The sequence below is a fragment of the Falco peregrinus genome, chromosome 7 (genome assembly GCF_023634155.1).
Source record: "Falco peregrinus isolate bFalPer1 chromosome 7, bFalPer1.pri, whole genome shotgun sequence".
Lineage (NCBI taxonomy): Eukaryota > Metazoa > Chordata > Aves > Falconiformes > Falconidae > Falco > Falco peregrinus.
The window spans coordinates 87,355,654-87,379,978 of NC_073727.1; the positions used below are offsets into that span (position 1 = coordinate 87,355,654).

The window sequence follows — 24,325 nt, forward strand, 5'->3', positions numbered from 1 at the left end:
TTCCCAGCACTGCTGGGCTGCCCTCATAAGAAAAACAACCAGAAGATGTCAGACACAAAGTGGCTTAAATCAGATACCTAGAAAATATACTGTAATAAACAAAAAGTTAAGTGTCATTAATTGAAATGAAGGCTGAAGCTCCCAGTAAGCCATCATTTCAATCTTAAGCATAGGACAGGACCCCAAAGAAGCAGTTCTGGCCAAGAGGTCCTGACCACTAAATTTAATGCTGCAGGTGCTGACTTCATGCTGCTATTGTCTTCCAGCCAGACTGCTACAGTTAAGCAGTCTTTAATATTTTCAGCAGAATCCATAGAATGAAACTCCATTTTTTAACTATAGTCATGCACAGGAAAAAAAAAAAATCAACTTGCCAATGAAGAACAAAAATACCAGATTGGTGAATATGCAGTCTTAGAAATCCCTTTCAAAGAAATGCTTATGTTTAAATTTAAAGTTATGTTCAACATTAATCTTAAGGAATTTTACAACAGAACACACCAATTTTAAAAGGATTCTACAGTTTTAATGAACTCCTAGAACCCATAGACAGAAATTAAAGGGGAGGGAATGGACCTACAGTGTTGGCTAGACATATTTCAATATTTGTTACCATAGAAACAAGCCAGCAGATTTAGGTTTTGGAGTTATCCTTGCTATAAAATATTAAACTTCTTACAGTTTTTGCATATGTATATTATGGCAAGAACACTGTCAATCCTGATAAAGCCCAAAGCATCTTAATTATTTAACAGGATTTTAGCTTTTTCTTTTTTTAAACAGAGTATCTCTTAATTATTTTTTTTCTTTAATAGACTGTATTTTAAAATCTTCCAATACTTCCAAGATACCAGAGACACTTCTGGCTGACAGAGTAACACACAGGAGATAAAGACTTATTTTTCCACAACGCTGTGGAGAAGTGCTAGATGAAAGAAACACAAACATATTCTGGTAAAGAAGATGCAATAGTAACAATGAAAATAATACCAATTAGCAACTGTGATAATTTTACCAGCCAAAAGTACATTAAATGCTGTATTTCATTTGAAAGAGAGTTCATGCTTTAAATTTGGTGGGTTTGTTTTCAACACTAGCAATGGAGAATTACTGAAGCACGGAATTTAAGTGATTGAGATAACATCTCAACACTTCAACGCTATCAAATACTTCTGGCAGATGCCTGAGAAATGAAACAAATGCATTGTCCTTTCATGCTTCAGAAGAGCATTGACAGTTGTGTTCAATCCACAGCGCAACCAGCATGCGAAAGGATCAGCAATTCAAACGAAGAGGAAGGACAGATGTTTACTCCAGCAACACTCCTTCAAAAAGGAAGGAGGAAAAGCTTGTTTGGACAACTTGAATAGCAGAGGGGACTGACAGCTCAGCTTGCCATCCAGAGGAGTCCTGAATGTCATTCGTTGCTGGGACACAAGCTCAGCTGGGAGCAGTGGGGAAGAACAACACTTGGGCAAGCGCAAGCTCACTGCTGCTGGGACTGGATGTGTGCAAGTGACTCTGACTCAATTTCACAGCCAAAACTGGTTGCATGTCGCAGCCCTTGCTTTTTGTTTGGATTCAAGAAAATCTGTTTACTGGAGGCTCAACATGAGGCTTCCACATGACCAAAAAAAAAATTAGAAACTTGGGAGTAAAAGCCATAAAACATACAGTTGTTTCAATACTATATTCCAGCACTGAAAGGGACCAGGAAAAACACCAACACAAGCAAAGCAAAGCAAAGCAGAACAAAGAAGAAAACTAAGTGAGACTGAAACACCCTCTTCTTCCAAGAATTAAACAATGCTTTTTATGAAGTGTAAAGATAAGCAGCGGGACTACCATTTCCTAATGCTTCTGAGGTCAGTCCTCTAACACCGGTTCTCAAATAGCCAATTAGATGTACACGGCCCTCACACTCAAAAGTATACCATCATCTCTAAATTAAAGCCCAATAGCCCAAGCCTCTTCACCAAAAAAAAAAAAAAAAACAAAAAACCACCAAAACCAAACCACCAACTAAAACCTTATTCTTGAAGGCTTGCAAGACAACCCTTTAACTAATGGAAAATCTTCAACGCTTTAAAAAAGGAAAATGGTAAGAAAGCTTAATTTTAAATGAGTAAGAATTTAAATGTCACTTCCTGCATGTGACATCGATTTGAAGAACCTTGCATTTTTGTTTTCTTCAGTGTGGTTAACGGTGGAATCTTTGTAAAGTACATTTCTACAGCATTTACTGTTGCACATTTATGCTCGGCAACTGCTTTGCATAATTCTGAACACAAGAAAAGCATAAAGTGATTTTTCCTCCATAAAGAAAGATCGATCTCAAAAGTACCATGCTACTAGGGCTTTCAAAGAAAGAAAGACTGAAGAAAAACTCGCAACACTCAAGGGAAAAATGCACAATTTCCTTCCACTGACAGCTGCAGCAAAGTACAATGAATTTATTTTATCTGAGCAGTTAGGGTATACACGTTAAAGGCAGAGCAACGCTAGGTACTACAGAGAATTCACCCACACAGGTCCACAAAGGGCACCACTATCAACCTGCAGTTGAGAGGTGGGAAGTTACTGGAATGATAAGAAATGCAGGCAACACATGTTGTCAACGATATGGCATTCAAACACTGAGCTACAAATCCCCTCAACGCACCCTCTCGTAGGCTCCCCGGGCAAGGTTTGTCCCCCAGGGAGCTGCACACCACCGGGCACAGCGCTCTGGGTCCCTCCTTTCCAACTGCTGCTGCGGGTGTCAACACCTCAGCACGTCCCTTCATCCTGCTCACCAAGCGTTTTTAAGTCAGGGGCTGCTTTGAAAAATGTTAAGAAACTTGATGTGGCTTTTAAAAGTTTTCTGTAGAATTCAAATAAATTCAAGTAAAATAAAGCAGACGGGAGCCTACGCATGCGCTACAGTTATATCTTGGAACAAAAGAGCTATCATTCCATCAGACCGCTCCGCTGATAGACACCTCTCCCGTGCTTTGTCAACCCACACCCACCCCAAGAAACACATCCACAGTGACGGCTTTTACATCTTTTGACAAACACCTCTCCAATTTAAGTGACATCTTGTGGCGTCACTGAGGATGGCTTGGGTTACCCTCCTGCGCTGGTAGGACAGCCCAGGGCTACTGCCCAGCCACCCTGTGCCCGGCTCTGAACAGGGGCACCCCAGCACCGGCTGGCAGAAGGAAAGGGGAGACAGCAAAACCCTTGCAGCAGCGCTGCTGGGCGGGAGGAAGGTGCGCTCCCGTTCTGGGTAAGGTGCTCCATTTGGTCTGCTTAAATTACGCGTTTTAGAAAATTAACTGGGAAGAGAGGAGATTGTCTTTCTCTACCTTGCAACACAAGAAGAAAATAAATTTCAACCAATTAAAACTCAGCAGATGTAAAAGAAAATACTCTATACAACATGTGATTTACCCAATAGTAATTCATTCCCCTTGATGCCAGGGAAGCCAAAAGTCCATCTGGATGCAAAAAGGGACTGGACACAAGTTTCCCATCTCAACAAGACTTTGGGAAAAAGCATAAATGCCTCATGTGCCAGTCTTGACCCAATAATTAAAGGGTAAAGCCACCCCAGACTGTCAGCCTGTTGTATTTGCCATTGGGGGGGGGGGTGCAGGCAGGGGCAGGAGTACTGCTCCTTCCCCCAGACAGTCTTGTTGTCAGTCACCAAAATAAAGAGAGGAAACTAGGGGACACTGACACGACCTGAACTGGCTTCTGAACTGGATCTGAACAACCCTTCTCATATTGGAAGATTAACATGCAAGAGAGTTGATGAACGGGAAGGATTAAATATAGAACAAAAAAAAATAAGTGAAATGATTAATTGCTAGGAAAGGGAACTGATGATTTATGGAAGAGAAAATTAGTAATATTGAGGAATGTGAAGGGGATAAGCCGCAAGTGTGCTGCGGGGTGGGACCATCTGGTGCAAGGGAGGCACAGCAGCACAGGGCACGCTGCCCCCTGCTTCGGCTGCCCCTCTCTCCTTCCCCCAGCCCCGGCAGGCGCGGAGCAGACACAACTGAAATAGGCGGCGTTTAGAGGTTACTGGCTGAAAATAACTGACTTCAAAACCAACAAGCTGCAATCAGTTTTAAATAATATCCTATCATCTGAAACAAAAGAAACTTGTCTCTTCACTCAGTTAAGCGCTTCCATGTGGTCTTGCAGCAGGCTGGTAGCACTGTCAAGCTCATGCTCTCATATTCCAGCACTTTCTAGAAATTTCCAAAAACAAATGGATACTTGTTTAATGCTGGTTTTGTTTATTTTAAGAAGGGATAAGTAGGAATGGAAATGAAAGATATTTTTAGCATATTTATTTTCTATTTTGGGGTTATAACATCTCAATAGTAACCCATGCTTTTGGTCCTATGTCCTATGCTTCCTTGCTTTGCAACTATTAAGATAATTGAACTCTTTTATAGTCAGCATGCAACCAACAGCAGCATAAACCTGAGCAATAACCCAGCACCTTATAGTCCATTATGATCAGCTGTTTGCTGGTAATGGTAACGCAAAGAAAAAAAAGAAAAAAAAGATATGCTGTGAGACTGTAAAAGCACTTCACATTTTAGCATAACACCTGCTTGGGTTTTGTTTGTTGTTTTTTGTTTTGTTTTTTTTTTACAATGCCATTTTTAAATCACTTACAAAAATACTTTTTTCAGTTAAAAAAAAAAAAAAGATACAACCGACTACATCCTCTTTGGGTTATGCTCATGAATGAGCTACTGTCTGCATTAGAAACAAGCACCTGGATCAATTCATGGGCATCCAGCGAAGCCTGTTGGTTTCCTTTCCAAACGCTAACTTACAAAAGACACCTCAAATCCCAGCCTGCGAGCAGCCGCACTTGGGGGTGGAAGCGATGACATGCAGGAGGCAGAGGGGCTGCTCACCCCGGTGGAACCCAAGGCTCCGGCTCGCAGCAGCCGTGCATGAGAAGGAGACTGCTCCCTCCCCCGGAGAGGTTATTAAGATACCAAGGCAAATACTTTCCATACTTTTCCGAAGGTCCCTTATGAAATGCTGTACCCAAGACTCATTAAGAAACAATTTTGTGCTATCTTTGGGAGATCTTGCATTTCCTCACACAAGTCCTTCTATGAGCTCATCCCCTTTACAGCTGAATAGTTTCTGCACGGGGTAAACAGCAGGACCTGGATTCGCACAGCCAGCCAGCCAGGAAAGAAGTGGTCTGAGGCTGCGGGGAAGCATCAGCATGTTTTGTTTCAGGCACAGTCGTCTCAATAAACAAAACATCCAGCATTTCATCAGGCACCTTTCCCACCACCCTTTGTTTCACCTGGTCCAGCTCCCACACGTCCCACCCAGGCAGAAGTTTCCCATCCTTTGCTACCCAAAGGAAAGGACAAGCTCAGAAGAGCTGCCACTGTGTCACCAACACACCCTGGGGCGCTCCAAGCTCTGTAAGAGGACCGAGATAAAACTCACCACCACCTGCACAGCTTTCTGTGCCAGTCACTCCCATCTGACAGTGCCTCAACAACCTCTCTCCCCGTCTGTCCTCCAGAAGGAGTTTTCTTTTGGACATGAGGACACTCAGCATCAATTCAGAAGGACTCCAGCAGCAACTCCTGCTCCACTGAAGGAAGATCAATACAGACTTAAGAGTCAGGGTTTAAGGGACACATTACCTTGATGTATTTTACTTGCTGAGGTCCAGTTTTACTCATTAGCCTTTTGAAGGAGCACTTTTCATTCAATGTGAGTATGGAGAACTCCATACCCTTTCCCCTATACAAAGGCTAATATCTAGAGGAATAGTACACATCACCTGCCATAACGGAATTCTGCACAGAGAATAGTAATAAATTTTTTTTGAGAACTAAGAATCAACACGCAAGCCTCAAGTTTCAAGAAATGTACCGTTCTCAGTTTAGTGCTGTGGGCTACAACAGAGCGTATTGTCCACTCAGTAGTGCTGTACCATTTTCCTTATTAACTAAACAAACTCCCGTACTTGATTTAATGGGAATCTGTTGTTCTAAACAAAATATATAAGGCAAGACGGTTTACTTAAGCTGCCAAGTACTTCAATGAAATGGAAAAGAAAAATCAGACCAGGCATAACACATTTCACAAAAGAGCAGCTATAATAATAATTTAAGTTGAAGTGGCCAAGAGATGAAGCAATAGAGAATTGGAAGCAATTAACATGTAATATTGAAGAAATATTAAATCCATACTGAAGACTCAACATGGCATTCACACAAAAAGATGTGATGATGAAAAGCAGATACTTTGCATAATCAGCAGCAAGATATTTCGAACATAGCCATCAAAACAGACGAGACAGGTAATGCCACACTGAGAAAAGCTAGCTGCGGAACAGCAGCACTGGCAGCGTAGGCAGGAAAGGACAGGGTGCAAGCGCCGGTGCATCACCCCCACCACCAGAAAAAGAGGTGACAGCTACTCACAGCCCTTCAGCTCTGCCCAGGCAGAAAGAGCATCCACTTGCTGCCAGCCCGATAGGTACTTACAGCTTTGGTAGGTACCTCTCCCTTGAAAGAACATCTCAATAAAATCAGAACCCCAACCTGTGCACCCAGCAGAATCACAGCGCCTGGTCAGTGCCCACTCCCACTGCCGGGGGAGCCAGCTTCACCGTCTGGGTTTCTCTTGACCCATGTAGGCACCAACACCGGCCCTTCTTCTAGCACCACCTGAGATGACCCTCCCCACCGGCTTCCTTCAAAATAGGACATCATGGTCTGGCTGTCCCCCATCCCCAGACCAGTACCATCCTCTCAGGCTCCCAACAGGCTTAAGCACATGCTGACCCACAATTCAGATCTAACTCCAGGTCAGAATCACAGGTCAGGGTCTGAAGGGACCTCTGGAGATCATCTAGTCCAACCCGCTGGTAAAGCAGGTTCACCTAGAGCAGGTTGCACAGAATTACGTCTAGGTTGGTTTTGAATGCCTCCAGAGAAGGACAGGTCCGCATGTTTACATCTCCCAAGGTACAGAGGAATAACTCAGACACACAGATAGATTTTATGTGGGCTCTAGAAACCAACTTTTACTTCAACAAGTACCAGAAGCGCATAGCCAGGCAAAACAGTAGTTCCCTACATGCTCTACCCTCTCTTTCAGCTGATGCAGAGCAGGATACAGTAAGTATTCTTGGGACATCACTTGCTGGTCCAGAATCACAGGGCTTATCCTCCATGTCAGGGGCCAACACTGCCCTTCGTGCCCTACATCAGACTGCAACGAGCCCCTGGGCTGAAACAAGCCCACTTACTACAGAACCACACCTCGCAGATCCTCTCTGGACTCATGCAATTCCTTACACATTCTCCCAGAGCCTCTGTAAGCTGGAGACTCCCTGTTCATGCTACAAGGCAAAAGAAAGGAGCTTGCCAACCACATCTGAAAGAGACAGAAAGAATCGTGATGACAATGAAGTGCTGGGTTTTCTGTCTCAGCTTTAGGTGGAACTTCAAGATGACAAAGAAACCTTCCACTTCATCACCGATGCAGCTGCTAAGAGAGCCTCTTCCTTTGTTTTTCTCTGACATTAATATTTCAAGAGAATGAAATAATTTATTATTTTTTAAACTGAATTGCCATGAGCTTTGAAATACCACCACACTTACAGTGTGTGGCCTGGCAAACTCTGAGGAAAATGGCCGATGAATTTCAGATATTTTTGTTCTGTTGTTCTTATGTTTGATAGTCACACTTTGAAACCTGAAAATATTGGAGTGTTATTGCTCTTCTTGCAAAATAAAGGGTGTTTCTACCACAGCCCTGAAATACTGCAGGGGTTACACACAACATGCACAGCTCTATTACTTTATTGTATCAAGCCCACAAAGTTGTTACCTGCAGAAAATCAATTCCTACACAGTAGTTATTACAGAACATTACCTTAATTTGCACAAGGAAAAAGTGTGTTCTCCCTGGGCTTACAAAATTATCTTTTAATATTACAGCCTTTTGTCTTCTTGGGAGGGATGAGGAACATCAAACTAAGAAAAAAAACCCCCACAAAACAACACAAAACCAAACAAACAGAAATCTGAGGTAATGAGAGAAACCATCCAATTTTCAACCACCAGATGCAGAGTCCTCTGGAAGGCAGGGAGGCGCTTGGGCATCCCGTTGGTCTGCACGGTGCAGGAGCTCTCTGCATCCCATTTTCAGACCCTGCTTTATGTGTTGGGCATTATCCAGCACAACTACAGGGAGTTAAATCCCCGAGGATGTGGAGTGTAAAGGGCAGGAAGGGGAACCAGTCAAGAGGGACAAGCCTCGGCCAGAGACACCACCAGGAACCTTAAGCAGATGATGGGGAGGCTATTAATTGGGAGGGGGGTGTGGGGCTGCATCCCCCCACTGCAGAGGCAGCGTGGACTAAGGGGAACAACACAGAGCTCATGAGGACAGAAAGGTGCTCAGCTAAGTGGGAAGAGATGGGAAAGCATTTACGCCACTGATTCTGCTACACGAGAGTAATTTGTCCTGAACCAGGCTTGGAATTTCTCTGGAAGCAGGCACAGAGCTCAATTTTCCAACGCACTTTTGGTGCTCACCTGGATCATGCTAAGTGGTAAGGCTTCCCTCTCCTGGCAGGGCTTTCGGGGGAGGCCCAGGCCAGGCAGGCGCAAGGCTGCGTGATGGGGCCCGAAGGCAGCATCCCCCACCGCAGGGCGCGTGCCCAGCCAGGGCGCGGGGACGTGCCCACGCGGGCGCCCAAGCTGCAGCTCGCCTTCAGGCCTGGCTCGTGCGGCTCCCAGGCGCAGTTCGTTTCTCATAAGCTGATTAAAGTCAACAGGTTTGTGCTCGTATTCACTGAAAACGCTTTGGGTATTTTGCCTCTGCCTGTCTTGCTTTGCTCGCTTTAAAGCAGGCTGTAGGCATCCCACAAGAGCCAGCCAGCCCTGCACAGCCCTGGTCTGGCCGTGGCTGCTGATGGCCTTCCCTCCACCCCACGCCTGACCCCGTCCTCACCAGCTAACGCTCCTCCTCCCCCCTTCCCATTGCCACCAGAGCAGACATACATCATGCCACCCTGCTTAGCACTTCTTTCCGAAGCCAGCCCTAAGGGGTAACTAATCCCCTCTAAGCCCAGGGAAGACAGGTAGCCTCCATTTTATGTGTACAGAAATGGAAGACGGGGTGAAGTAGTTCAGCCAGTTTCTTCCAGCAGATCCCCAAAGATCAAGCCCATCATCAGTAAGCATTTTAACTTAAGCTCTTAGGCAATACAGGGCCAACCTACCAAATAAACCTTAACAAGCAGGCACTGAATGTTTACAACATTTATTTACGTGACAAAAAAAAAATTTACTCTGGGCATGTTCATTGCTCTGTAAGCTTGTGTGTGCACACGTATGGCTGTATCGTCTCCTCTAATCCCCAAGCTAATTTCAGCTAAAGAATTGGCTGGAAGCAACAGGAGCAATCCATGCAGCCTTGCGAGCTTCCTTCAGAACTCTTTGCGTGGACTACACAAGCCACACTTCCCATTCCCCTAGCCTAACTGCTAGACAAGAAAGTCAGGAAGACAAACAAGAGCTGGAGAACACCATCTGCAGAAACCACGAGGTAGCCAGCTGCAAACCTCTCCAGCACAGGAACTCGCCAGCTCGCTGCCAGCATCACCACTGGGCATCCCACAGATCTCCTGCCCTCTGGGCTTCTCACATGCGTGGTTATTAGGTAAGGTCACACAGTCCAACACGTGTATTCCTCAAAGAGATGTGTTCCCTGGACCCCATCTAGAGGATCAAGGAGAGCTTCAAGAAAATGCTGCTGTTCAGTCAGTTGTATCCTGTTTGGACACTTAGTGGGGATGACCCTAATCTTCTAGGAGGTTCAAGACCTCAATGGAATTGTATTAATTAATACAGTGGAACGCCACAGCCGCATTACATGTTCCAGGAGAATGATCTCCAGTACCAACGGTGGTAGACATTATCTAGATGGAATACAAAAGTTGCTTTAAAAATACATAAACCTTTTAAAACCACTTTATAATGTTAAGATTTTAAAGTGACTGAAATAAATGCTATCTGCTAACAACAACATTTAAAGTGGGTGGCAATCCTGGTTCTAGCACACCTAAGTTTTGCATCAGAACAAAACTATCATAAATTGGTTAAAACCCACAGTGATATGCAGTTGACACCCACGTATGTTATACTGGTGCCCAAGACAAATGATACATGGAACATACTGAGATATATTATACATGTATCATCACTTAAGAATAATGCAAAGTACTTAAAATCTAAAAAAAATCTAATGCAGTTGGCAAAAAAAAAAGCCTCTCTTGCACACATACGTATTCCTCTACATTCTCTATAAAATCAGTATTGTTTACTAAAACATTCTTTGTATAGATAGCAAAAAATTAACCAGAGGTCATCAAATCGGAGAACATAAATGAAAGTGTATTTATAACTATGATGTCCTCCGGTCCTTTTTCCCTATGTTCCTATCCTAATACATACACTGAAAAAGGAAAAATCAATGTTGTTTATAAATATGATACATGGACACACAAATACCACCTGAAACACAAAATATTAAGCTGCCAAACATGGCTTCTAAATTACAGTGACTCCTTTGGATATTCCAAGTAACTGCAGTAACAGGAAACCAACTAACAAAATCACCTTGGTCAGGAGCAACTGTGCTCAATGGCCATAAATACTACTGATGTGGAAGAGTAGTACATTATAAAAATCATCTCTCTGTTTTGCAAAGAATGAAGTGCTGTCTGGCTCCTTGCCTGCAGCTCCACAATACAGTTATTCTGACTGACAAACTCATCTGATTTCCAATCTAAAGTTTGCTTTATCTCGGTCTGCAGAATTGCACAGATGCTTCTCCCATTAAAAATGAAATCCAGACTGCTGCTGACACATCGCTAGTAATCCCAAAGGCAAGAACTGTGGACACTTTGCAGTTTAAAAGAAGTTACACTTTTCCGCTAAAACCCGAGTATCAGTTCTGACAAAGTCCTATGTGAAATCATTTGCCTTACTTGAGGAAGAAAAGCTCCGTATGCTTTACTCAGCAGGCACTCCACAGACTAGCTGAGCAGCCCTTCACCTGCTGGTGCAGGGAATCTGTTAGAGGAAGGTTTCTCTGCTCTCACCTGCACGTCAAGGGTTTGCAGAGCATTCACTGCTTCCTTCAGGACAGGGGAACGGCCCTCAGCAGAACGCACAAGTAAACCAACAGCCATTACTCCCCTTCATCATTTGTTTTTCTTCTGCAAAACACACTCCAGCAGGTGATGCTGCCACTAAATTTCTCAGTGTTTTAACTACCTGCAAACACATCAGCAAAACTAACCAAGGTGAAACGACACTTCTAATGTCAGTTTCCCTGGGGTTCTTTCTGCTACAGAGGAAAACTTCACTAGGGAAAATAACTCTACATCAGTGTTTGGAACCAAACACTTGGACTAAACCTCGGAAATCAACTTGGACAGGAAAAAACAAATCTTTCACTTTATGAAGGGAATTGATTATTAGCTTGCATAATCCCAAATTCTCCTCTGGTTAAACAAGACATTCAAGACAAAGCATAGACAAAACCCAGGTACCTACTGGGACGGGACAAAAAAAAAAAAAAAAAAAGCGCAAAGGCAAGAAAGAGTCTTTTAGGAAGACCATATTAAATTCACACAAAACCCCTTTTCTGAAAGCCTGAAAGTTTCCCTGCATTTATTTTCCCACATTTAGCAGATTATTTCCCCAACAGGCTTGAAAAGACAAATACTAATTCTAGGTATTATTAATGATCACAGACTACATCTCCTAACTGCAATCATCCTAGGCTGAACTTCACGTAGTAAACACTGCATTCCACAGACTGATGAGCCAGCTTTCAGATAAACATGCTTGCTTAAATATCAAGTATTAACAGCCTATGGCAATCCAAGTCCACACACAGTGACTCAGTGCAATTATTCCGAGTGCAACAATAAGTGGGCAGTCATGCGGATTTGTAACTTATTGGTTTAAGCATGAAATTAAACAAGCAAGAGAAATTAATGAAAACTATTCAATTTTCAACCAGACTAGATACAAAATATGAATAAGTATTATAAACATGACATAATCTCATTTAAAGAGACCATATAACACACAGGTTTTAAAAATATTTACAGACATTAATCTTGTTAAGTTGATTTCCAGAGTTTTATTCAGTAACAGGATTGATTGGCTGGAGAAACACAGGCTCAGACAAAGAAAAAAACACAGCTGAAAGCTCTATTTTTGTCAGAATGATGGATCCTTTTCTTAAGTAACTTGTTTTGTTGCTTTTGTTCCAAGACTATAAACATATTAGCAGTTCTCCAACTGGCAAGAGAGGCTGAGATGTTTCATCTTCACCATTCTGGATTGCTTTTTGTTTTCTTACACAGCCCAAGAGTCAGGGAAGCGGCAACAACTTTGACTTCCCTCCCCTGTAAGATCACCTTTCCTTTGCCCACAACTGGGTCTTGCCTCTAAAGCAGTGCATATACACCCGTCCCATGGGCTCACGCTTGCTCTGGAACGAGATGAGTTGCAGATCCTGATAGGCAGAACTATTGCAGCCTACAGGAGTTTACATATCTGACATAACCAACATTAACATCCAGTTCCCTGTTGTTTATTTGCTTCCCATCATCGCTCATTTCCCACAGCTGAGCCTCCACACGGCTTTCATGTGGCCAGAATTATTTCTGTTTGCACTGAGAGGTCATTTCATACGTTGCTAGCAGAAGGGATACTGCTTTCTTCTGTGACTTCAGGCAGCTTTTAGGAAACAAAGATTTCCTGCCCCCTTTCCAACTAACGGCAAAGGTCAGTGAGTCTAACAATGAAGCACAGTGTTGTAGCTCGATATTTTAGTGCTAAAAAATTTACCCACATAAGAGGACAATTGCTATATAAAATTACACACGCTGGGCCCAAAACGTGTCCTGTCCAAACCATGTGCTTGTAGCCCAAGCAAGGATTTATGCCCACTAAAACAATGCTATTATGTATGTATAGGCTTTCCCAGAAAGATGACATGTTACTAAGCAAAAGTCCAGTACATTAGAATTGGTACATCTGTTTTTTTTGTAAAAAATGAAAAGTAAAATGCATGCAATATGAACAAAATAGGGTACCTTCCTTGCTGGACTCAATAGCTAATGGTCACATTCACGCTTTAATTCCACGTTATGACCTGCCCCCACCTCTCTGCCATCCCCTTGACCTATCAAATGCGTTACAGCCAAGGGCTGATTTTTTTTCTATCAACATTGCTAGGCCAATTATCCTCCTCTTTTCACTAATGAGGCCACATCTGATACACTGTTCTACCTCTATGGTATTCCTCATATTCAGGATCCAAGAGGAAACATATTGGAACAGCTCTGCTGTAAGTTTTTCAGAGCAGTATAAGAGTGTTCAGAGCACCAAGGCCTCACTACGTACTTACGAGCAGCTGATTTTCAAACAATGCCCTTCCCCAGGCACAGAAAATAATAACGAAAAAAACTCACATTGAAAATTGCTTCATTATTTGGGTCAGAGCCCGAAAGCATGGTCTTCGCTGTCCTGTACAGAGAACGGCAGCTTCTGTGCTAACTTTCACTGTAGCTATCCTACTCCATTTGGAGGAGATGGGGCCCTAAACCTGCACAGGTCAATGTGGTGTATCCATGACCCCATCAATCAATGGGAAGCCCCTTATCTATTTCACTGGATACAGCCCAGCGATCTGTTGGATGTACTATATTACATTTAGTTTTGCAGATTTTCATTTCTGTAGAAGCTAGGTGTTCCCCACACAGCGGTACTTTTTGTTTACACACTTTTTCTGTAAGACTTCCAAATGTATCATTTAGAGGAAATACTGGCAATGTTTAACAGTAACCGTATGATAGTAGTTCATACTGTACACAAGAAAATGCCTTCTCAGATCACGGTCCACTCCACCATCAGCTTCAGGCAGCAGAGCTACAGAAGCTTCAGGGCAAGGTACAAGAAAACTAACACTGGTCAATCACAGGAAAACCTACCCCATCCTGTCTCTTCTGTTCCCCTTGCCCTGCAGGAAACCAAGCTCTTAGGAAGATGCTTATGCCCCAAAGCACCAGGCTGCCAGCTAGTAACTGTCTCGAATAGCTTCTATCCTGGAAGGCCTCATGCCTTTGGGTTACTCACCGGGATGCAGAAAAGGCCCATGCAAACCTCTACGGCTTCTTCCATAAAGAGAAGCTGTCTCTGCCGCAGACGTTTAAGCACGCTTCCCTCTGCAGCCTCGGTGATCAGCATCCAGCCACTCACACGGGTGACAAAACTCACCATGCAGGGTGCTCACCACAGCACTTCCCAAACGAGTCAAGCATGGGGTGGAATAAGGACGTACGCAGAACAGAAATCCAGCTGCTTTGCCTGAATGGCTTCAGCAAAATTAAAACCCTCCATCTACTTGCTGACTTCCTCCATTTAAGCACAAGTAGTTAAAACGACATGCATCACTGTAGAAAACAGGTGTGTTGTACCCAGGGGTTAGAGAAAGACAAAAAATATTTACTATATAGGCAGACTGCCTGTATATGAGGAAAACAGACTGGTATAGACCAAACTTGCGCATGCATCAACAGCCAAGAAAGAAGAGTTAGGAATGAACAGGGAAACTTCTACAGTTGCCTCTTCAGCCAGCCAGAAGCAAGAAGAAGGGCCTCTGGCAGGTTGCACAGATGACTTCTCTTTTGACTGCTCTCCAAGGAAGGAGGCAGGCAGAAAAGGAAGCATAAGCCTTAATGCCAGAAGAGCAAAAGCCTGCTTTTCTCATGCTCCAGTCCCTGGAGAGCTGCTGCCTGACCTGCAACACACCATTATTTTCACTAGTCCTCCATCTCTCTGCTTGTGCTCTACAGGGACCCTGATTCATGCTCCAGCCCTCTGTCCCCACATTTCTTGTCCAGCCCCTCCATGCCTTGGTCAAAGCAGTGGAGGAAATGACATGGATGGCTGCATAATGGCCATGCAAAGGACCCAGCACCCTTTCAGTGGGACCTGGTAACTCCAGCCCAGGTAGTGGCATGGGTTCCCTGAACAACAGAGAACCTGCCAAACTCAGCCGCCACTCTAGCACGGTGTTCCTCTCCCCATGGGAAATCGCTTCCCTTACACTGATTCACTGATTTACAGCTGGTTAAATATCCACACACACACACCTCCTTGGTGAGCATGCACACATACACAAGCACATGGTCTGCAGCTGTAGGGAGAAACTCTAGGGGAGGCAGAGCAATTGATGTGCCATATATGGCCTGCCACTGGTTGAGAAAGCTCCCAGCTGAAAGGAGAAATTGCTTATCTTCAGCATCAGATGTTCTTCTCACTGTCTTAGATGAAGGATCAGCTCCCATGCCTAAGCCAAACCCCTCCCCATCCATAAAAATCACACAATAAGGATCCATAAAGGAAAAACCCTCTGATTGCAACAGACTGCACTGCTTGGTCCACGCAGCGCTTTCCCCCCTTTGCTGCCTTTCTCATGTAAGTGCCAAGACCCACGTGGTGTTACCTTGGGTTTCTCTTGTTTTGAGGACAGAGAAAGGCAGCTGAAGAGCACTCCTCCATACAGCCTTTATTTCGGGGTGGGCCAGGTCTAACTGCTGTCAAGGCAGCCACAGCAGCTGGGACCACCAGTGTGCTGTGCGTGGGGGCCAGCCTGGGCTGCAAACCTGACTCCCACTGAACTGCAAGTATTGCAGCTTGACTCCCGTGGTACCCAAATCAATCTGTTCTTGGTTAGGCTGGCAATTTCAGTGTAACGCTCCTACACATCTTAACTGGATCCTGTTTTCAAGGCAGGGGTGATGGCTTTATATGTTGCAGGAATTAAAGCAGAATTAAAAAAAAAAAGAAGTGATGGTAGGAACGGGACAGAACGCTAGCCTACTTGATTGGTGGAGTCCAAGGATAGTACACTGGCCCACATCCTCACAGCCAAGGGACCAGTTGGTTGAGGGTAGGTTCTTGCATCTCAGGAGGCTACTGATGAGAATGCCAACAAGAGAAAAATGAAATAAAAAGCCAGGTCACCAAGAGTACTAAATGCCAAGAGCTATGAGAAACATATGCAGAAAGGGTCATTAATCATGAAATACCCTCACCACTCCCTCCTGTGCCTTGCATTGGGGATCCAAGATAAACACATAAGTTTTAATCTCTTTTCAAGAAGTTACACCAAATGACATTTCTCTGTGTTTGGGTTTCTAGGCAATAAGACTTTGGTATAACCCTATTCCATGCCAGGTACTACTTTTAAAATGGAAGTCAGACCTGGCTGACATTTGATGGTGGGAGGTCTGAGATACTGCACTGGACCAAGTCTACTTCTCTGAAGACACTGTGGGATTCCCCCCCCACTTATACAAGAAGCGGCTGTTTCTTTTTGTTGTCGTTGGTTGCATGTTTTTAATGTGAATCCACTTCTCCTTCTCCAGAAAATGTTCCCAGGGTACTGTGGCACCCTGAGAGTAAGCCTCGTGTGGCATCTTGCTTGAAGGGAAAACCAAAATTTTCTCCTACAGAGAACTGAGGAGACTCAACAGCCAGGGTCCTCCCAGAGGAGACCAACAACATGCTCCCAGGGGAAAAGCAGAAGCCAGGAGCTCAGAACTGACATCAGGATCTTCAGCCTTCCTACCTAGTAACAAATGTTATGCTAGCACAGTATGTCTGTAAGTCTGAGATGTAAAAATAAGGTCCCTACAATTAAATGCTGAAGTAAGCTACACTGAACAATCTAAACAGGAGGACCCAACTAAGTCACATTTTTGGACAACTGCTCAAAGTGGGCAGTTCCTTACATAAGGCCTATTTTTAAGGTACAACTGTTATATAGGGACTTAACAGTTTTCTCTATCCCTTTGGCCCTTAATGGAGATTCCACGTAGAAGACCATTTCCCCCAAGGAACAAACGGCATTGCTGCAGACTAAGAAGAAAAAACAACACTGAAGGGTGCAGGCCCCACTGCGTGTACCTGCAGCAACACCAGCTCAACACATTTCCACCCTCCCCTGTCTGCTTGATCCCATTTCTCCTCTGCCACAACTCACTGACCCCTTGCTTTTTCCACTTTAAATTTCCATAGCCTGGATTATGAGCAACACAGTCAAATGGCTGGGTTTGAAATATCTTTAAATAAAGTTGGGGTGGGTTTTTTCCTTCCTAACCTGAACAGTTCATTGATAGGGGTTGTATTAGAATCATAGGATCATTTAGGTTGGAAAAGACCTTTAAGATCATTGAGTTCAACTGTTAACCTAGCACTGCCAAGTCCACCACTAAACCGTGTCCCTAAGCACCACATCTACACATCTTTTAAACACCTCCAGGGATGGTGACTCAACCACCTCCCTGGGCAGCCTGTTCCAATGCTTGACCACCCTTTTAGGGAAGAAATTTTTCCTGACATCCAATCTAAACCTCCCCTGGTGAAACCTGAGGTCAATTTCTCTCATTTTATCTCTTGTTACTTGGAAGAAGAGACTGACACCCACCTCGCTACAGCCTCCTTTCAGGTGGTTGTACAAAGTGGTAAGATCCTCCCCGAGTCTTCTTTTCTCCAGGCTAAGCAACCCCAGGTCCCTCAGCTTCTCCTCATAAAGCTTGCTCTCTAGACCCTCCACAAGCTATGCTGCCCTTCTGTGGACACGCTCCAGCACCTCTACATCCCTCTTCTAGTGAGGGGCCCAAAACTGAACACAGGATTTGAGCTGCAGCCTCACCAGTGCCGAGTACAGGACAATCACGTCCATAGTCCTGCTACGAGTAGCTATTCTGGTGCAAGTGGGTGAATAGTAGATGGCTGCAGAGAGGAGAAGCCTTCAGATGGAACTTTGCAGTCCTCTGGAGAAGCCCCACGTGAACCCACACTTTCAGCTTAAGTTACCAGCTATAGATGACCGCACACCTGTGAGATTCTGGCTTAGCCCAGCATGAATACGGCTGCCCTAGCTATGGCTCTACAGCAGCAGGTATGATGGTGACACACTCTTAACACAGGGCATGTTAAGGTGCCAGCAGAAGAGCAAGGTATGTGAGACTTACCTCTGGCTGCTGCCTATAGTAATGCACAGACCAACACCATCAGACCAAAGAGATACGGAGCAAAGAGGTGGAAAGGCCTTTCTTTCCCTGGAAAGCTACTGGAACAATAACCATGGCATAAAGGGTACCACAGAAACTTTGCATGCTCACTGCTAATGTCTGCACTGTCACGCTTCTGGCTCCTGGTACCCTGTCCACGCATACTTCAGACAGGGCAAAGGGGATAACCTTATTTTAGTGACTAGTTCAGCTATCAACACAGGCACATTCTCTGTTCATCATAAGCCTCCTTTGTATCTGCCCAGCACAACTGGAAGGGGAGGAAGATATTCTGCATTTATGCTTCTGTTAATTCAGCAAGAGAAACAGATCAAATGTTCATTTATTCTGCATTCCAGGACACTTCTCCTAGGCACTATATATAGATTCTCAGATACCAGCGTCTCCCTCACCTACATACTCACACTAATGCATATAAAACTATGAGTCATTGCACAAAGTTCCATCCAGAAGAGTAAGCCATTCATCCTTTGGGGGAGGAGGAGAAGAGGGGAAATTAAGAGCTGTTTCCAATTTAATTGGCAGACTTTACATTTCTATTCTGCTTCCACTGGAAAGTGTGGTGCTAATTTTTCTGCCACAGCTTGCAACCACAGCAAGATCTTGATCTGCTTCACTTATGTCTACCAGTAGGACCTCTAAAAAAATAAAATTAGAACTGTATTTGCCATAAGCCTCTGGTCAGCATATAAGTTCTGTGTACCGAACGAAATGCTTGTGTTGCTTTGGAGACTCAAATGTTTTAAAACTCCCTGCAACTGCTAAGTCCCATTTTCACCAAACGGATGGCAAAATGGCAGGGTTTAAATGGCACACTAACTCCCACAGCAACTGCTCAAGCCTCAGTGTCATATCTTGCGAGCACCTATGAGATACTTTCTGAACTCATGTTGAAAAAGGGAGAGTAACATGGATTCACTTACTATGCTCTACAGCATACCCTCTTCTTTTGCTTTCATACAATAAAGGACATATATGCCCCACCCTGTCTTTTTACTGTATCTTCTAGTCAAAAACTTGGTTTCCTGTATGCAGGCAGCTCTTTTTTTTGGGGTAGAGTTAATTTTGAAGTGAGGTTGCACAGAAAGCAGCAACTTGGAACAGGTATGTGTTTCAATTCCTACATCACCTACTTCAACACGGGAGTTTTAATTATGTGTTCCCCCTTCCAATGTGACAGAGAACAGGGCTTTGACTTCTCATTTTTTACCCTTCGTGTAATTTCTGATTTTTTTCTCAGCTGCATCTTGGCTTTGCATGACCTTCTCTCTCTCATTTTCTAATCCAACAATTCCAGCCTGGCAGCTGCACACAACATTTATGTCTATTTCAACTCAGCCTCCCTCATCTTACTCCTTTTTGCAAACAGTCCCTAAATCAGGGTGGCCAGTCTTTGCCTCCCGAGCAGTTCAGGGGCCATTCCCACAGACTGTGTCACCCAAGAGATGTGAGGGCTCAACTGCTGCAGGGACCGGCCGTTGCCCTGCCGGTGTTGAGATGGGTGAAGTCCACAGGAGCTGCTGAGCCCCCAGGACCACCAGCAAGGCAGCACTGAGCAGCAAATCCTCCAGAGAAGGACTGGCACCTTCTGCCTGAGCTGCTCTCAGAGCTCCTGTAGCTCTCAAGGATGGATGCCCAGGAAACATGAACCATACAAAGATTTTGACAAGTGGACTGTAGGGTCACAAAGACCGACTGGCCACCTCAAGAGCACAGCAAATCATACACAAGAAACAACAGCTAAGCAGTCTTTCTACAGGAGATGAACTTGAGCCAAACACTGTAAGACTTTCAGCACCTTTTCCCAAATTAAATCAATTCAGTTCTGTATGACTTTGCTAATGATTCCCCTATCTTGCTACATCTTTGTGGAGCATTAGAATTCCCCGCAGTTACTTCTTTTCAAAACATGTATCAAGCCTTAACATTTCCACAATGGCTGCGCATCATCTTCAAAAGTGTCAAACACACAGTGTAGAACTACTGTTGGGCCTTTAGCTGCAGTCTCAATTAACGACGAGATACAAGGTGGCACAAACATCAGAAAGACTGCTCTACACTTCTGCTTGATATCTACCAGCTACAGTTGACAGTTCATCCGGCTCAAGCTCCCCTGGAGCAGAGCATTTGGAGCTCCTGTCAACCACCAGCTGATGCCGGATATTCCAAGTATCTGCATGGGGAAAACACCCCTTTCTTCGCTAAGAAGAGGAGCAGGTAAATTCTATCCTCTCCATGGCAGAACAGGACATGAACCGGGGCGGGGAAGGAAAAAAGAAAAAAGGAAAAAAAGGTAATCAGTAGGCACTAAAGCTGCACAATCTGCTAAGAAAGGTGTTACATCAATGAGATGTACATCTAAGCGTAGGTCCACACAGGTCCCCCTCCCTTCCATTACCACCTCCCCCCCAAGCTAGCACGTGCAATTTTATCTTCACCATTAGCATAATGGCAGTGCAGCTTGCTAAGCTATAGCATTTCATCTAAAACGTTAGGGAATATGAGCACACATGCAATACACTCAACAAATATCCGAGGCATTAAGCAGCACCCGAACAGTTAAGGAAAATTACAGGCCCCCAAGTAAAGATTTCAAAATTGCAAGGAAACAAATCTGTACTTGCAAATGTTAACACCACGCTTCCTTGGGTACGGCTGCAGAAGAAAGGCATCTCGTCTAAATACCTCACAAACTCCAGGTATTTAAGCTTCCTTTTTATTGAGTTTTAAGGCTTACCAACAGTTTGTATTAGATATTTAAACCTTAAAGGCTATGAAATCATTTAATCTCAAAAAACTATCTTTGAAAGGCAAAAAACGCATACTTGTAGCTGACGAGTAACGATCAGGGAAAACCTTTTTCTTTTAAAATAAAAGTTAGGCTTCTTGCCTTCTAAAAGTTGTGAAAACTTTTAAAGATAAAAAAGGCCATGTCAAGAAAAAACAAACAAAACAACAACAAAAAGAAAAAAAAGAAAAAATGCAACACTAGGTAATTTTAAACACTTTGCATACCTAAAAAGGGCATATTAAACCACAACCCTAAGTCATAAACCTACAACAGCAAATCAGTAAGAGCAAAGATGAAAAACTGTGGGCACGACCTGCAGCCGCCTGGCTGTCAGCGAGGCAGCGGGTTCGAGCGCACGACAACACACGCCAAAGGAAGCGGGTGTCATACCTCGCCCGAGCGCCGCCTCCTCCGCCCCCCACCCTCCTCCGACCACCTGTAGCAGCCTCAGAGGAAGCAGACAAGCTCCCACATACTTTCCAGCTACGCTGCACCAGCCGCAAAGTACGCACGCAGCCATCGGCACACGTATGAAAATAACACACATGGAGTACCACCATTTAGTCTTTCTGCAATGATTAACCTACTTTGCAGGCAGCCAGACTTTCTTTCTTTCTTTTTTTTTTTTTTTTAAATTTAGGAAACAAACCAGAAAAGCAACCCAAGAGGCAAGAGATACCCCTCTATCCCATACGTGTCCTTCCCCTTTCTCCCCTCCCACTCACACCTACTCACTGCTGGAAAAAGGCTGTAAGCAGGGCATTACCACCAGTGCGTCCTGGGTATTGGGAGCTGCGGTTTTGAGATTAAACACCCAAAGAAATTTCACCCGTTTGAGCAGAATTTTCCACAAGCAATCAAACATGGGTTAGGAAAATAAATTAAAAAAAAAAAAAAAAAAAGAGAGAGAGAGAAAAATGTCTAAGTTTCCTCTCATGCTCAGATGCGGCAGTATGCTTAAGATCACTCCTCTGCGATAAGCTAAAATTAGGGCAAAAGGGGCACACACCAAGTGCCTGAAAGATGGTGGCCAGCTGTGGGGACCACACTGCTGGAGACACCGGGAGCCAGTGCCCAGGCAGCAGGACCTGGCTCCAGGAGTTCTCCTTGCAGGTTCCAGAAGGGCACCCCGCCTCCACTGGCTTCAAATATGTTGCTATTGGTATCTTTTCATCAGTTGTCAGCCCTTAAAAAAAAAAAAGCAACAAACAGCATGCAATCTAACTCTCAGAAAAAAAACCAGCACCCACAGAAGTTTTACCCCTGTAAACCCCAAATAAGCAAAGAGCAGAAGGGAACAAGTGGGGCTCGGCGAAGGAAGAGGTGCAGGATCTCTGCCATTACGAAAGCAACTCACTTTCCGAGGGTCCTCTGGAAACTCTTGGTGCACTTTGCATATTCTGCAACAACGATTTTCCCTCCTTGAGCTGTTTCAGCCTCGCCAATACGCCAGGGGAGGCACCCGTAGGTGGGGAAGGAGTTAAAAATAAAAACAAACACTGAAAAGCTATTTGTAAACTGTTTCACTCCTGCGATCATTTCAATCCGTGGTTTCTTTAACCGACCGAGCAGCACACCTGCAGAGCAAGTTGGGGCAGGAGACACCCCTCTATAAATACCCGGGAGAACCCTCACCCAGCTGTGCCTCCTCAGGCACCTCTTTGCGCAGGAGGATGACACCAAGCATGCCCATCTTCATGGGAATGTCTGAAACTTTACAGTCAAGAAACAAATTGAAGGGGGGGGGGGCGGTGTTTGCGGAATTCTCAGATGAAAATGCCCTGAATACAATTTCATCTTTGCAACAGTCACCACTGCCCTTACCTGGGCTTCCACAGCTACAAGGTTTCAGGCACTGGGTCATCTCTCCTTCACGCCACAGTCTCCTAACTAGCCAAAGAAAACAGCTGTGCAACTGTTAGACCAAATACAGCTGTAAATCCTGTAAAGCCTCCTCTGCCCTGTCCAGGTGACCTGAAACCTGAAGTCCCAAACCCAGCGATTAAGCAACCCCCAAACACTGTGCACCCCTGTGAAAGCCAGGTGCCCGTCTCCTCCGGTGCCAGTTCAGCACTCAAGGTCTGCAGCCTGGCATTGACCACTGGAGGTCCAGAGTAGAAGTCTGGAAGAAAAGGCATTCCTCAGTTTCAGTTTACTCATAACCCAATGAAACAGCACCAATTCTCATCTCTGTGTGTATTACTTCCTTTTAAAAAAAAAAAATAATTTGAGATCAGGCAGGGGAGCAGCAGTCATACAGACTGGCTCCTGGATGCCTTTCAACCAAATGCAGGTGAAAGCTCTGCTCACACTTGAGCCAACTGAGAAGCGGACACACCCAAGAAATTTTCAAATTCCAACCCAGCATCGCTCCTGAAAAGTAAAGCTCAACAGCTGAAACTAATACCTAACAAGAAACAAGTAATTTTTAAAATATGATAGTTGCAATCCATCTAAAGAGGCAAGTGCATTAACTAGCACTGCTGATGTTGGAAAACCTGCAGGTAATCTGGATGGGCAAATCCCAAAGGCTGGGGTTCAAATAAGCACCCCCAGCATGGCTGTTTGTCCAGAGCGTAATCAAACTACTCAAGCTCGCTGGCGTGCAAAATCAGTCTGCAAGGAAAAACCTTTCAGAAGCCATAATTCTTCAAACTGGAACATGGTGACCAGAATGTTTTGTGCATTTACATGGATTGGAACTGGATTCTAGGAACAGAGAAATGGATTTTTCCCTAACTCTTCCTCCAGACCAATTGATTTTTTGCTTATTCTGACAAATGCAGAGCACGACAGACTTCTGCTGTGACCCCATTAGACTGTGGCAGGAGGTGGCCACAGGCTGCCTACAGACCCTACCACAAACGGCTATTCCTTCCCACCCACTGGCTTCTATATTGCCTGTTTACAGAACTGTAGCATCGGGGACACCCTAAAACCATCTGCACCACAGGGTAACTGCACACAGAGACAATGACTTTGCTGCAAGAAATGGACTGAAGTTGCGAGGGAGGACAACAGATGCCTGAAGAAGGAACAAGGAAAGTGTTGGGCCAAGCAAACCACTCTTGGTACCCATGTTTATCACCCCCACCTCACCCTACCCCCCGTAGCACTCAAATCTCTCCTGCACTTTGAATTCCTTTGCTGCTGAGCACGGCAGTCAGCCCTTTCATGTTATTTTAGAGCAGACTGTAAAGACTTTGGTCCTATATAGTTCTCCCGTGACATTACTGACCTTGTTACTCTTTATGCTACTCCAGTTTCCGTAAGAAAGAAAAAAGTAGTTAAAAAATTCTCAAGTGATTCAAACAAGTACTGTGTTCATCTTCAGAAATGAC

At 44.4% G+C, this 24,325-nt stretch overlaps 1 protein-coding gene across 5 annotated transcripts in view; it reads right to left on the reverse strand.

Annotated features, from left to right (window-relative positions):
* Window positions 1–24,325, reverse strand: part of BACH2 (BTB domain and CNC homolog 2) — a 196,814-nt gene that overhangs the window by 162,686 nt on the left and 9,803 nt on the right. Inside the window, exon 1 of one of the 5 annotated variants that reach the window (XM_055809682.1) lies at window positions 2,663–2,802. The exons of the other annotated variants lie outside the window; for them this stretch is intronic. The gene's annotated coding sequence lies outside the window, so the exon portion shown is untranslated. Of the gene's footprint in view, window positions 1–2,662; window positions 2,803–24,325 lie in introns of those variants that run through there. 5 annotated transcript variants of the gene reach the window in all.